Raw genomic sequence first — 15,554 nt, forward strand, 5'->3', positions numbered from 1 at the left:
CTTTGGCCGTGTTTGGTGACCAGATCTGAATAGACATGTCCTTCCCCTTCTCCCTCTTCCTCGTCTGCTTCCCCTCCCCAATACCTTCAGCCTTACAACATACCCCAATAAAGTCCCACTAGCTGCAGTCGGTTGGGACCAGATGGTACTGGTATTAAAATATTAATAAATACTGCTAGAATTTCTACAATTGACGGGAAGAACTATTTTTATGTTTATATTATTAAAATGCGATTTTTCCAAATTCGCTCAAACTTCTTGATTCTGTTCCGTTGAATCCAAGTTTCTTCATTTGGCGATCTCTTAACTAACTAACTAACCATAATGACGTTTCCCCGCAGGAGTAGGCAGAGAGGACGGACCGCCAAACAACTCGGTCTTGGCACACGCTTCTTGCCTCATTCACATTAATACATCATCTCATACATACTCGTCTATTATTCTGACTCTTGACATGGCCCGACTCGAGTATCTGATTCACTTGATTGTGCCATGTCTTCCCGACTTCAGCTACCATTCGCATTTGCATCATATATCCTCCTCACACTCCTATCTTCGCTCATTCGCTCTACATGCCCAAACCATCTAAGCGTCCCTTTCTTAATCTTACTCACTACGCTTACATCATCCTTGCACTCTTTGCGGATCTCCACATTCCTCACACGATCAAACATGGTTTACCACACATACGCCTCATGGATCTCATTTCAACAGCATTTAATCTACTTTCATCCTTTCTTTGCCAGTTCCATGTCTCACTTCCATACATCAAGGTAGGTACCAGCACTCCGTTGTGGACTGCTAACTTCGCTTCTTTGGACAATTTTTTGTTAGCGCCAACGCCGTTCAGTCCTCCATTAACGGAATTACCTGCATTTACCCTTCTTTAAATATCTCTGTCAGCCTTCCCATCTCTCGTAAACATACTTCCTAAATACACAAACTCATCCACCTGCTCCAAGTATTCTTCATTCACAACTTTATTGCATACTGTTTTCGTACTCTCTTTTTCAAACACCATCTCTTAGGATACCCATTAATTTCAATTGCAACTTTACTCACTTTAGACAATCCGTCAGACGACCCCTCCACCTCCAAACAATTGAATTTCTTCTGGCGTGACCTTGAAAAACTGCAATAATTTGGAAATCAATCATTACCAAAAGGTTCGCAACATTATTTATTTTGAATATTTAATAAAATATACAATAATTCTAGTGTTAAAACAGTGAAATATATGAATGTATTTTAAAAACTGAAGGCCTAGAATTTTTAAATTGACCTACGAATTGACCCACTTTACTACGCGGAGAAAAATATGTATTGCTAATTTATTGAAAATCTCTTCAAATTATGAATTCGGTTAAGAACGGGAATGCAGGCCCTTAACGAATGTATTAATAGGTTTCCTGATAAACTTTTAGTAGAATACGAATATATTATTAAGATATCAGAATTCGTGTTCATAAAAATCATTATGACTATATTTTATCAAGAAAATGCCGGTGCCTATTTGTATGTTAGGAATTTACTAAAAAGTTTATCATAAAACGGCCTGCAATCCCGTTTTAACCGGATTACTAATGATTTGAAGAGGTTCTTAATAATTTAGTAAAACTCATTTTACTCTTTGTGTATAAACTACGAGACATGTTTGCAGTTTTTTTTTACAACTCAGAGGAGAGTCAAACTTTTAGTATGAAAACTAATGAAAAAACACGACATCCTTAAGCAATGTAAAGGGCATTGGGCTGTTTTACATACATATATAGCTTATTCTTTTTTTACCTGTATAAAGACAGTAAAATAATGAAAACTTCGAGAAAGACGCCAAGCGTTAATTTAAGGCTGCAAAATAATTAATTAACCACTTCTCGAATTAGTACTTTGTACAGAATCAAGTGTCTTAGGAGATTTTTGCAATAGGTATAATTAATAAAAATTTAAAAGACAGATGATCATAATTAAAAACTACTCTCCATCACGTGAAACTATTGATGGTTCCCGAAAAAGCAATAAAACCCTCACTCTGCGCTATTGCAAAAGTTGGCAACCCTAAAAACAAATAAACTCCTTTTAGTTTCCCGATTTTTCTTTTGGATGCGTAATTTATATTCAGTTCACCCTGCGGCTTCGAGGAAAAAACGTTACCGTAAAAATAAGGAAAAAGCCCTAATGTTGACATCATGGCTTTTACGGCTGTTGTCCTTTTCAGTGACTTATTAGCCCTTTGTGATGGACATAAAGTGACTAAATGAACGATACTGAATAGAAAATCGAATAACTTTTTTAGTACGTAGATACACGGTTCAGTGGTTAGTGCTTTTATTTGTGGTGCAAGTAAGAAGTCTTAAATTCTATTTAATTCTTTTACCTGCCGTGTTTCACATTTAATGGAAAGCAAAGGAAAGAATTTCTTGAAAGTTTGTTGCTTTATTTAACACTTTTCCATTGGAATACAAGTCACCACATTCAGAGCTGCAGGTTGCTGATTGAATTCATTATAAATTCGTATAAAAATTCTATTCTTTTGTCAAGCCAAGCTTTATATAATTTAAATTATACCACATTGTTTATAGAATATATTCAGAAATGTCACCTTGCGAGCCCTCTATAAAAGAATTTTTTTTTTAGTTATTCTATATGGATTAGACGTGGCTTTGCAAAATAAACGAAAATTAGTACTGATGCAAATTGGGAAGATGTCGCAGGCTTTAAATAGATTGAGAATTGTAGGAGAAACCGTCAAGTATGATAAAATTTAAAATACAGAGAAGAACCGAAATTCCAAGAAAATCTGAAATTTCAAGAAGACCTGCGAATTTTTAGAACGTAAGCAGAAGTCTCAGATTCTGAAATAAAAATTCAATTTTTTATTTTGTCTGTCGGAATTATTTTCTGAAGGTATGAGTTTTGAGTAGGTACTAGTAATTTTTTTTTTTAATCTGAAGACCATCTTATCATAATCAATCCGAACGAATTAGGTACCTATTTCGAGTGCAATTTGATTCCTTCAATCTTTGATAATTAGTTCCGAACTTAACATTGATCTGGGGTGCGATTTGGTTCCTTCAACCTAAGATAATCAGCTCCAAACCTACCTGGAGTATGATTTAGTTCCTTCAGCCTTACGATAACTGTCATTAATATCACCAAAACAATTTATGGTGATTCTGCATATCACAAGACAACAAGAAAATAAAACTTAGAAAGAAAAACAAAATAAAACTAGAAAAAAAACTGGAACTGACTATGCTAGATATTTTTGTTTCCTACTCCATTTGCCTATACGGTCCTTTCTAAATGGGACATGTCTGTTAAGGGATTACTGTTGAAATAATGCTTTACATATTCAGTATATTATTAATTAAAAATAATAATCGATTCCCACGTAAGAGCAAATCAAAAAAAAACGGAGTCAGGGACATATCAAGTGCTATTTTAACAATGATTGCATTCTGGTATTGCAATTTGGCAGATGGGTAACCGGGAACCACTCATCGGATACTCAACACCTCTGCCATCACCCCAAAAGGCTCGCTACATTTGATCACTTAGCAGGGATGCCTGGGTTCATTGGGGTGAGGGGTCTGTTCACATACTGTGTAGCGGTCTGGATTTGGAGGCTCTCTCGATGGAGTTTTTATTCTAAATTTTGCGTATTTTTAGTTTTTTCCTAAACGCTTATAAAATATTTCGGAATACTAAGCAGATAAACTGTTTACAGATTTTGTTATTGTTTTTCATTTAGCTGATTAACTTGTTATTCATGTCTGTTATTTCATGCATACGTAATATTGTTTTATATTTTGAAAACGGATCAAACCAACCATTTAACACAATGTTGGAGTTTTTTTAGGGCGAATATTCCCAGATTCTCGAAAAAAACAAAATATTTTGTTAGAAAATTAATACTCGCATTAACAAATAATATTTTAATTTTGGCCTCAGGACTTAGCTTACAGTGGATCTCATATGAAATGCGTTTTTTTTTAAATTTATTGTTCTTAATAAATGAATAAATTATAATAATCTCAAATACTCCCAACCGTCTATTGCCAGTGTACTGTACTATGGCATAGTCAATTGTTGTTAGGCTGAAGGTAGAGGCGATTGTAAGTAAATAGGGAAGATGAAGGTGGTAAATAACCTGGCTATTCAAATCTGATCACCAAACACTTCTCTGGGTATCTAGCACGGTCGATCGATAAAGGATTTATCGATAACTAGCTGATGTATACCCGGCGTTGCTGGGGGTTATCCTTAGGAGATAGACATATACCATAAAGGACTTTTCTTTATGCCTTTTTAAGGTATACAATTCCATTGCACATCATTTTGATATATCTCATAAGGTTTAGCCAGCGTTAGCGATGTAAGTACCCAAAAATATTTTTTTACGACTTGATTACAAAACTTTGACTTTTCTCTTATTTCTATAAATTTAATTTATATGTATTTTATATATATATATAAACCTTTCGGACCAAATTCTTTAAAAGATTAATCTGATTCTTAATCTGATACAAACAGACAGACACGGATAGTGACTTTTATACTATTTAGAGATGTATGTATGAGACGATGTATGAATGTGAATGAGGCAAGAAGTGTGTGCCAAGACCGAGTTGTTTGGCGGTCCGTCCTCTCTGCCTACCCCTGCTGATGTGATGGTTAGTTAGTTAGTTCGAGATGTCGATAACTTGTCTTCATTCCCGAGAACGTCTGCAGTTGGCTAACGTATAAATAATAGTTTACATCGAATAAATTAAGAACGCTTAGTTGTTGATATGTGTTTTTGTTCGTTGGCGATCTGCAGTCGTGTTTAGGAACGACAATAAGTTACTAGTTACTAGATACCCTGAATGGTGGTCTTTCACCAGGACGAAACTTTGAGTATCACACACCCTGAAAGGTGACTTTTTTCAAATTGGCAGCTCTAGAGATCAAAGGGTATAAAAAATTATATTTTAATATAAATGAGTGGCGCGTCTGTAAAACATTTTAAGTGATGGATGTTTTTTTTAACTATTAGTTTGGGTATATATAAAATAATTCATAATCGGCTCTTGAGTAGATGGGGCTTATTTAATTATTTTAGGAAAAAATACTTATGCAAAAATTATTTGTTCGCTCCCGTGCATATGATTAATATGCACGGTACTAAACTTTTATGCATAAAATACAATATTGTATCGGTGATTCAATCGAATATTGAATTTCTATGCTTTTCTTGAAAAACAAACTGAGTTTTTTACACGGACAAAACCGTCTAATCATATTTATATTGCGTATGTACTATGTACGGGCGCAAACTTATTCATTTATATAGCGTATGTACTATGTATGGGCGCAAACATATTCATATTGCGTATGTACTATGTACGGGCGCAAACATATTCAAACTGTGTATGTACTATGTACGGGCGCAAACATTTAATAAAATTATATTTTCATTTCCACCACCACCTCGGCCATAGGTCGCCCCAATTGGTTCAATACGTTTGATGACTTAGCAGGGGTGCCCGGGTTCATGGCGTGAGGTTTATCCAGATATCGACAACCAACTACGTGACATGTAAGGGTGAGACTTTTTGACGTCTTCATACTTCACTTCTGTACACACTGACCCTCATATTCCTACCCACACCTCATACCTTTTTTCCTCCCCAGTACCTACTTCCTATCTTTCCTTTTCTTAAAAAGATCCTATACACAGCATTCCCAAAGATGACATAGGCCGTGAGGGAAATTATTTTATGCTAAAAAAACAAAAAAAATATTCTTCTAAAAAGTGTTTTTTCCAATAAAAAAAAATTATATAATTAAAATTAAAATCAAAATAATAAAATTAGCGCCATATACGAAAGTGCTGATTACGAATTCAATGCCTAAATTTTTATTCCATTTTAATGCCATTATAATTGACGATTATTATTCTATGTCAAACGTATTGATTGACGAATGGACTTTTCCGTTTTCAAAACCCCAGTTTACATCAACTTCGCTTCCTTCCGGAAACGGTATTCTATTTCCGGTCTGCCAGACACCGTCAAATTACCCTTGAACTAATCGAAGAAGGTTTATACCACTGTTGGTAGAAATGAAAACTATGCAAATAAGTAACATTCACAATAATACACAATAATACACAATGTTACACCTGCTGGTTAACCCTCACAACAAATTTATTTATATTCTCTAAATATATTATTTAAGATATAAATATTTGCATAATTTAATCAGCAACGATGTTCGTTGTGATTGAAATATTAAAAGGTAGGGAAAATACGATAAATGCAAAATTTACAATTTTTAATGTGAAACCGTACAAAAGTTCCAACTGTTCTCAACCGTCTGGAGCCAGTGAGACTATGGCATCCCCAATTGATATGTTGTGAGGCTGAAGGTAGTGGGGAGGGGAAGGAGATGGGGAGGTGGAAAATTACTTTTTTATTTTTCGGAATAACTGTATTGAGTAAAACCTCAAATTGTAATATTTAATTATTGAAGACAATATTAGCGATTTCTAAACGAAAATCTGAAACAGAAAAATCAGAAAAGGATACGGTCACATCTAGGACTCAAACCCAGGACCCTTGTCTTGCCGGAACACCGCTCTACCACTGAGCTAATGGGACCCTATCCCCCTAGGTCACTTTTAACTGTATCATACTTCGAATAAGAACTAACAACATTGTCTTCATTTTTTACTGGCAACTATCTTTTATGTATGATCGCAAGATTCAACCCGAACTAAATGCAATCTAAACATCGTCTTTTTGGATAAACCTATCTTTTTATTTTTAATGTGTGACTTCTATTGACTTTTCTGCAAGTCTAGAATGAATATTTATTTTTCGGAATAACTTTATTGAGTAAAACCTCAAATTGTAATATTTAATTATAGTGGTAGAGCGGTGTCCCGGCAAGACAAGGGTCCTGGGTTCGAGTCTTAGATGTGACCGTATCCTTTTCTGATTTTTCTGTTTCAGATTTTCGTTTAGAAATCGCTAATATTGTCTTCAATAATTTCTCATAAAAATCAGCTTCAAAAGGACTAAGCCTGTATCAAGGTTAACAAGTAAAAAGATCTGTTACATGAGTGGCCAGAGGGTAATTTGACAGTAAATTGTAACAATATTTGAACCATATATTTCATATATATTTTTAAAGTCATTATATTTTTCACTTCAGTTCCTTATTGAACGAGAGTCGGTGAAACAATTGCTGAAAATATTCAGTAACACCTTTGAGCTCGTCACTCATCATAAATATTGTTCTGCTTTGACATAGTTAAGGCAAGGTATACAGCCAAGTGAGGGTACTGCTACCGTATTTTCGATTGGGTTGTTTATCTTTGAAATTTAAATATATGTCGAACGGAGGGTAAACATAGTAGAACGAATAATACATTTACATTTTGGTACGCAGCCACCTCAGGTTTTGTTTACCAACAGGTTTGGTACACACGTATTAACATTGAGCAGTCAGGTTGGTAGTACCTACTTACATCCCTCTTACGCTGCCTCTCTTCCCCTCCTTTATCATTTATTCACCCTCTTAATATTGACTAGCATTGTTTGTGCCAATACAGGAATTAGTAAGTAATTTTTAATATATTTAATTTCAAAGTGGAAAATACTCTCAGTATCGCCTTTTTATTCATTTTTTACGTGACACCTTACAAGACCGCCCCGTGTGTAGGTACAGTGTAAAAACATGGGAACAATCCTGTTAGGCAACAGGTAAAAAAACTCAGCTAACTTTTTTGATATATCACTGAGTTTACGGAGGCATCATAAGGATGCACTATTCCTGTATAAAGTAGCTAACAATAATATTCAATGCGCAGAGTTGCTAAACAAGATTCCATTCAATGTACCTGCGCGTTCAACACGCTCTTGTGTCCTGTTCAGGGTTGATCAAAGCAAAACGAACTCTAAAGAGAATTCTTGCCTGAACAGACTATGCAATAATTACAATAGCGTATTATCTAAGGTTGATATTTTCAGTTGCGAACTTACCAAATACAAGAGGTTCATAAAATAATATTTTTCTGATGGTTTGTGAATAATTTTTATGTCTCTATTGTTTATATTGTTTATATCTCTATTACGATTTGATTTATATCTACAACCTCTCTCCATGACTATAAATGAATTGTTTTTTAAATTTTTCGTTTTATGTAATCTTTTGTTTTGTATAATTTTTTTAATATTCTATTCCATATTCCTTTATCCATATTCGAAATCCATAATTGGCTTTATTTTACTAAATAACACTTATGTACAAACTGATTAAATGTAAACTGTCGATTTCCCAAAAATGAATAAATAAATATATGATTATATAATATAGATACAGATTAAAAGCGATGTTCGTTATAATCTATACGTTCAGAGATGGCGGTAATTTAATTATTTTATTAAAATACACTTTTTACAGGAAATGGTTATTATTTGTTTGTGCCCGTATGTACAATATAAATATGAATAAATAGTTTCGTCTGTATAAACCTCAATTATTTTATGAAAGGTATACAAATACAATAATGGATTGAATCACCTATTCAATATTGTATAGTATGCTTTTTTTTAATTCAATTTTTTTACAGAGCGTAAACAAATAATTCGTTTTAATATTTTAAATCATGACTTCAGAAAAGTGTATTTTCATAAATTAATTAAATTTATGCCAACCTCAAACGCAAAAATTAAAACTTACTTAACGTTTACCTTTAATAAAGACAAAAAGTGGGTGTGTCAAGCCTACGCAAGACAGAAGTGAAACTTCTAGTATTCCTCTCTCTCTATTTTCATTTCATCATCTCTATTTTCTCTCTTAGGTTAGTTTGAAAATTAGAGGTTAAATAATTCAACGACGAAGAATGGATTTGCTTTATCTAATATTTTCTTATAGATGAATGACGTTCGATTAATGTATAGTTCCAAAAATTTTCAATTTATTCACAAGTATACAATATTACATAAATAACAATATTACAATTAAAAATTACAAAGAAATTACAATGACAATTTACCAATCATGTGCCATTTTCATTGTCAATTTCATGAATATCATTTCCTAATGTCGTGATTTTATTTTATTTATTTATTTATTATTGGATAATTTGTATAGCGCCGCTTTTGTGAGATATCACCTCAGGGGCGCTTTACAGTTGATGCAGGTATTACAGAAAATATAAATATTACAAAAATAGAGTGAAGTTAAGTTAAGTAAAATGAAGTATAGGAACAGGTGACACGAAGATAGAAGATGGAGACTCTGCAGCAAGAATCCTAGGTGGTGAGGAAACTGGGCCAGCTGCTGCAGCGAAAGAGTCCACCGCGTCCACCAACAGTGCCAGCACGAGGTTCGTCATCCGTCCAGGTATGTGTCTGCTGCTAATAAAGCGCTGACACACTATCCTCTCACAGATACCAGACCTTGGCAGCACCGCTGTGACGTTCTACGAAGATAGAAGATGGAGGCTCTGCAGCAAGAATCCTAAGTGGTGAAGGAACTGGACCAGCTGCTGCAGTAAGAGAGTCCACCGCGTCCAACAACAGCGTCCAGGTATGTATCTGCTGCTAATAAAGCGCTGACACCTCACATAGATAAGAGACCCTGGCAGCACCGCTGTGACGTTAGGCAAGTCCATCATTTATCTCCATGTAATCCTGTTCCTGGTAATTGTTGAAGTGGTGCATTCTGTCCGCAATAAAAAGCAACGGTTGGGGTAATAAACCCTGGGCTTAGTAAAAAAACTTGCACGGTCCAAACTTGCCCAGTTTCCGAGAATTTTGTTGAAGACATCCGGAGTGCATTTACCGATCGCCGTTCGTTTCGAATGTCCAATATTTTTGAACAAATTTCAGTGATAATTGGGTTATGGTAACTAAAGTGCGAGATATATACATGAGCACTTAAATCCTTAATGAATCGTGCAAAAACTGCATCGATTGTTGTCCCGTGTCTAGTCGTGCTAGTGTTCCTATCATTAACAATATCCAAATTGAGGGTGTTTTTGAAAAAGTTCAATAACTCTACAGATTCTTCCCTCGCAAAATTAACATTAAAATCTCCCGAAATGATCATAGGAATTTCGTGATAATTCTTATTCAATAGCCTCGAACCACCCTCTGTGTATGGCAGAAGCACATGGTGGATAAAATCTTTGATATCAGTAATCGATTTACCTGGTGAGATATAAATTGACACCATAATAATTTTTTCCCCATTAGCCAGAGAGCATTCTGCAGCACACAAATCCCCAACGGAGGATGTATGACTAGAAACGAATTCATGGTTACGGGCATGAACGTCATTATGTTTTACCACAACATGTTGGAGTCTATTTACATTTTGATATATACCGACACCACCCGCTCTAACACTGGGTCTCTTGTATTGTACAATGCAATCAAAATTTTCAACATTAACATGCCTGTCATCGTCAAGCCAAGTTTCGGAAAGCATCAATATGTCCGAATTTTTTAGAACATTACCTCGTAAATCTGTTGCATGTTTGTTAATACTTTGACAATTGAATGAGAATATCGTCATATCTCCTTTCTCAATATTTTCTAACAGTACTAGATCGAGAGTTTTTAAACGAACCGTAGAAAGTCTGTCAAATTCTCTTCTCAATTGAGCTACTGATGTGTCTTCGCGTCGTCCGTGATGGAATAAAACCTGATTTTCTGCAGGCACAATATAGAGACCTTGAGGACTTGTAACTCTTGATAAAGCTACATAAACCAAGGATTGCGAATGTTTCTTGCTATACGTATACACAACACTATCGTACGTTCCTCCTTGCGACTTGTGAATAGTCATTGCGCATGCTGGCTTAAGTGGAAAATGGTTTCTCTTTGCTTGGATTTTACTGTGTGATTTAGTTTTGTATAATGGGAAAGTCGCTGACCTACGACTTATCGGAGTTGCGTCATTACTTATTCCTAGTCGAGTAGCATATTGAGCTGTTTTACTACGTGTCCGTCTTCCTACACCTTTTGGAAAAATTAGCCAAACTCTGATAATTTTGTGGCTTTGATCATCTAACTCAACATAGACCAATTTACCGACTGCTCCATTTGCTAATCCATCTGTTACATCGATATTCGTTGTGATTAAATATGGTTTGTTCAAAGCAAAAACGATTTGGTACGGGAGGCCACCAGTATCAATTGATGACAGTTGATGTAGTTTGAGTCTTGCATCTCGTTCTTTTTGAAAATCATTACCCCAACCGATTATTTCGTCGTCAGCGATAGAATCTTTCTTATTCTCACATGAGTTCAATACAGAAAGATTGTAAGTATCGGCAGAATAATTATCATAGTATAATCTAACTCCATTGGGACAAAGATTATGGGCATCCTCATTCGTAACGAACCTTGATTCAATGAGTTCCAGTTGTTGTCTGGTCAAAATTTCCCCGTTACCAATTTTCGTTAAGGCTGATGAGAAACATTCATTTTCTTGTCTCATAACCTCTGTCAGTTCATAAAATTTAATACTCCTCCATAACTGATTACCACCTATTCTTTGTATTTTTTGCTTATAAATAGGAGTTGCTCTCACTGGTGGCAATTGTCTCAAATCTCCGATAAAGATCATATTCATACCACCGAATAAGGAATCATAATGACCTGTTATCTCTCTCAGTCTTAAATCTATTCGTTCTAACATCTCAGCACCAATCATACTCACTTCATCGATAACTATTACTTTCACGTACTTGAAAAGTGTTCGATATAAAAATTTCAGTTCATTTGATAGTGGAATTCGATTCGCCGGTGATATTTTGAAAGCCGTATGAACTGTTGTGCCCCCAATAGCTACTGCTGCCTTTCCTGTTGATGCGCAAGCAATATAAGCGTTTAAATACCCATCAGTATTAGAAAATCGGTTGAAAATCTCCATTAATAATTTGATGGTGAATGTTTTTCCACATCCTGCTGGCCCGGTTAAGAATAAGTGTAAGGGTAATGCGTTTTCTGTTTGATTTAAATGTATACAGTGTTGTAACAATTCGAATTGCTTCTCATTTGTTAATCTCATTAAATCATTAAACTTGTCATTCTCCATAATGTTATCTTTTTTCCTGGCAATTGCACCAAGTTTGTTCAATGATGCTTGCCGCAAATCAAGATTGGCAATTGAATGGGGATCATTCAGGAGTTGTTCATACGGATCAGGCTCTTGATGGACATTCACTTGATTTCGGTCGTCATCATAAAGAAGTTCTTCACGACATAACTGAGCGCATATTTCCATAGTTTTAGCAATGTCTAAATTTGACTCGAATTCTTTTCTACGTTCCATTATTAATGCCTCATTCTGTTTAAATAATTGTAGAAATTGCATGTCTGCTAAAACATCTGTTTCTTCAACTCTAAACTTGAGGTGTAAAGTAACCATCTCCCTCTTATAGTCTGCCAAGTCTTTTCCCATGTCGTAATTTCTATACCTAATTATTCGTGGTATTCTCCTTTCAGAAATTTTTCCTTTGGGACCTACATTATATTTCGAAACAAATTGTGCTAACGTTACGTCTTCGAGTTCTTCCGGCCTCTTCTCATATTTGTCAAACCAATTTTGTTTCCAAATGTCAGTGCAATCGTAACCAAGTTCTTCAAGTTCTTTATTTGTTTTCCTAATTCGTTCACGCTCTTGTGGCCAGAGTGTTGGTATGTAAACGACTGCTACTGACGTTTTAGACATTGGCAACCGCAATAAAAACCAAGCGGCCTCTTGACTTGTCATTTCAACACTATTGAGCACGTTAACACTAAGTTTTCTGAGTGCCTCAACGATATCAAAGTCCGGATTTTCGTCAATAACCTCTACAATTTGTCGCTGCAAATTGCTGATGCCTCTATTAGTTTTGTTGACATATTCTACAACGTATTGTGCGCACGAATACTCTTCAATAATATATTGAAAGTCCATGTTAGATCCTAATACATTTAACAAGAAAGGATTGAAGAAATTATACCATTTTTCCGAAGGAAGTCGTTTAACAAATACTCGTGGTCTCATTATGCCGGCTCGTATAATGTTAATGTACTCTTCATCCGAAGTAATTAAGTTGCAGTCATAAAAATGATTAATGCTGTCATAATCGATGTCTTCTAGATTTTTCCTGATTAATTTATAACGATTCTTTAGCTCTCGAATTTGTGGATGATCTATCTCCAATGGTGTTAGAATGACAGCTTTACGCATGGGCATAAAAGGTGCATCAAAGCGGCAAGTGGGAGAGTGATTCGGTTGGTTATTTTTGTAGCACGTAAATGTATGTTTGTGAGTTTGAAGTCTAATATTTTCTGAAGCTTCAGCTGGAGAGACTGACATTAGAGTATCTATGAGGGATACAGTAGCCTCGTAATCTGCGCCTAGTGGATCGTTCGGAGCATTGTCTAACCATATAAGTGAATGAACATGTGGACTACCTCGGTGCTGAAATTCGATGCGCTTGAAGAAATTGATGACTCTATATTTTCCAAATGGACTACATTTTTTCGATTGTAAAATTGAAAAGATAACGTTAATTAATTTATCGAAATGGAGTGCGCAACTAACTGCATCTTCATTAATCAAAGTTGTTTTATCAAAGTAATTTAAATTTTCTAGTTGCTCTTCTGTCAATTTTACACGTTCTTTCAAGAAATGCAAAGTCTGTAACAATTTTTTCCAACCGATTTCATTTGCACTCATTGTTAAAAACATTGTAGGTCTCCCTAACTGACGCATCATTGCAAATAGATTCCGCTTGCGCTCAGACCAATATGCAGCTGAATTTGGAATCGGTTTTAAAAAAGCTAAGTTCTTATCTAAGCAGTTGTTAATGTAGTCCGGAGACAATAGTCTCTTGACTTATATTTGTATTTGTCCCAATGTGTTTGAAAGTAATCTTTAGAGACTCGCTGACCCTCAAACGCATAATTTTTGCCGCAACGTAAAGAAGTTTATTAGGCGTAACTCCTCTCCTGTCAGAACGCCGTAATTCACTCGTGGCAATCATGAAAGGCGTAACACTAATCTCTGGGTTGAACTCTCTAAATTGTCCGAGGTAGATCGAAGGGAAAGAAAGTTCTTCTGCGTGTTTATCGAATAACAAACTTTTCGGTACGTTTCTTTCACCCGGTGCGATTTGTAAGAATTTGTCTTCGTTCCAGAGCAAAGTATGCTGCTGCGCGACAAGACTTTCTTCGATTGGGATATGTTCGCTCAATTCCTCAATGTTAACCACTTGAGGAGCATTCCTATGATCAAACATCTGAGGAGAGACATTCTCATCACTGTTAAACGTTGTATTGCTAGATTCTCGTACAGGCGTGTAGTCTATTTGAATATCTTGCTCAATATTCCCGAGAAAAGAGTTATTTATGGATATTTTATAAAATTTATACATTGGTTGATCAACTAGATACCGTAACCAAGCTTTAATTTCACCTTTTTTCACCAACCCTTGCAAATAACTCGACTTATGGATTAATTTCTTTTTAATGTGTACGTTGATGCAAAAATCGTCATCCACATGTCTTGGCAAAACGCTCACCATATTATCTACCGAGACAGGAACATTGATGATCTGGCCACTTATGCAGAACTGACCGTTAACGTGTCTTATTCGCCGTATTTGCATGAATGGTAGTCTAGGCGAAATTAATCTTTCAGCAATGAGGTTGAGTTGAGGCAAATAGGCTGGTCTTTCCGGATATTTGAAGCCATTGAAGGTCGCTAGCGTTGGAATTTTCTTATTCTGCATACTCCTTTTGCATGTAGTACATAGTTTTGCATCAGCAATGTTCGCAAGAGCCTGGAAAATATGTTAACCATTAATTTCAAACATTGATAAGAGTTACGACATTAAGAAAATTATGATAATATCCACATTATGCTTTAAACATACCGTTATTTTTTTAAGCATCGTTTCATCAGCGGATGTCGCCTTTTTTAAATCCTTTTCGAACCAAAGCCGATCGCAAACGCTACAAGCATAGCCGAAAGGATTTTCCACAAACATTTTTTGAAATTGTTTATGTGCAAATTTGTGATTCACATAGCCACTATAGGGAGGCACAAAGTCATTATCAAATTCTATCGGTGGCCCATCGAAATGCTCTCCAATATCCATGTCGGAATCAACATCACTCAGTGATTCTCTATTCGGGAGTTCATGGTCATCGTGTACATTCTGTTAACAGAAAATATAATTTACTGGAAAACTCATTCGAAATCAATTTTTTCATCTATAATGCAATTTTGCTGCCTCTTGTATCTCATCAAAATCCTGGAAAAATTAATACATATTGAATGTAAATTTCCAAATTTAATTCAATGTTAATTAATAAATAAATTTATTCGAACAATGTAATCATGGCATATCAACTTACAATTTCGGAGGCATTAGTTTTTTTTTGCAAATTTTTATTTTGCTGCTGCCTTATTGAATTCTGGTGAATATTGTCGGGTTTTGGCATGGAATGTTGGTTATGTATTTGTGCTGCATGTAGGACGTATTCTGGACCATCATTGGG

At 35.3% G+C, this 15,554-nt stretch overlaps 1 protein-coding gene and 1 pseudogene across 1 annotated transcript in view; one reads left to right on the top strand and one right to left on the bottom strand.

Annotated features, from left to right (window-relative positions):
• Dop1R2 (dopamine receptor 2) overlaps positions 1 to 15,554 on the top strand; it is a 421,695-nt gene that overhangs the window by 88,455 nt on the left and 317,686 nt on the right. The gene's annotated exons all lie outside the window — the stretch shown is intronic.
• On the bottom strand, positions 1,076 to 15,201 carry LOC149417491 (uncharacterized; annotated as a pseudogene).

Source organism: Hesperophylax consimilis, chromosome 15 (genome assembly GCF_061612785.1).
Source record: "Hesperophylax consimilis isolate HC1 chromosome 15, BYU_Hcon_1.0, whole genome shotgun sequence".
Taxonomy (NCBI): Eukaryota; Metazoa; Arthropoda; class Insecta; order Trichoptera; family Limnephilidae; genus Hesperophylax; species Hesperophylax consimilis.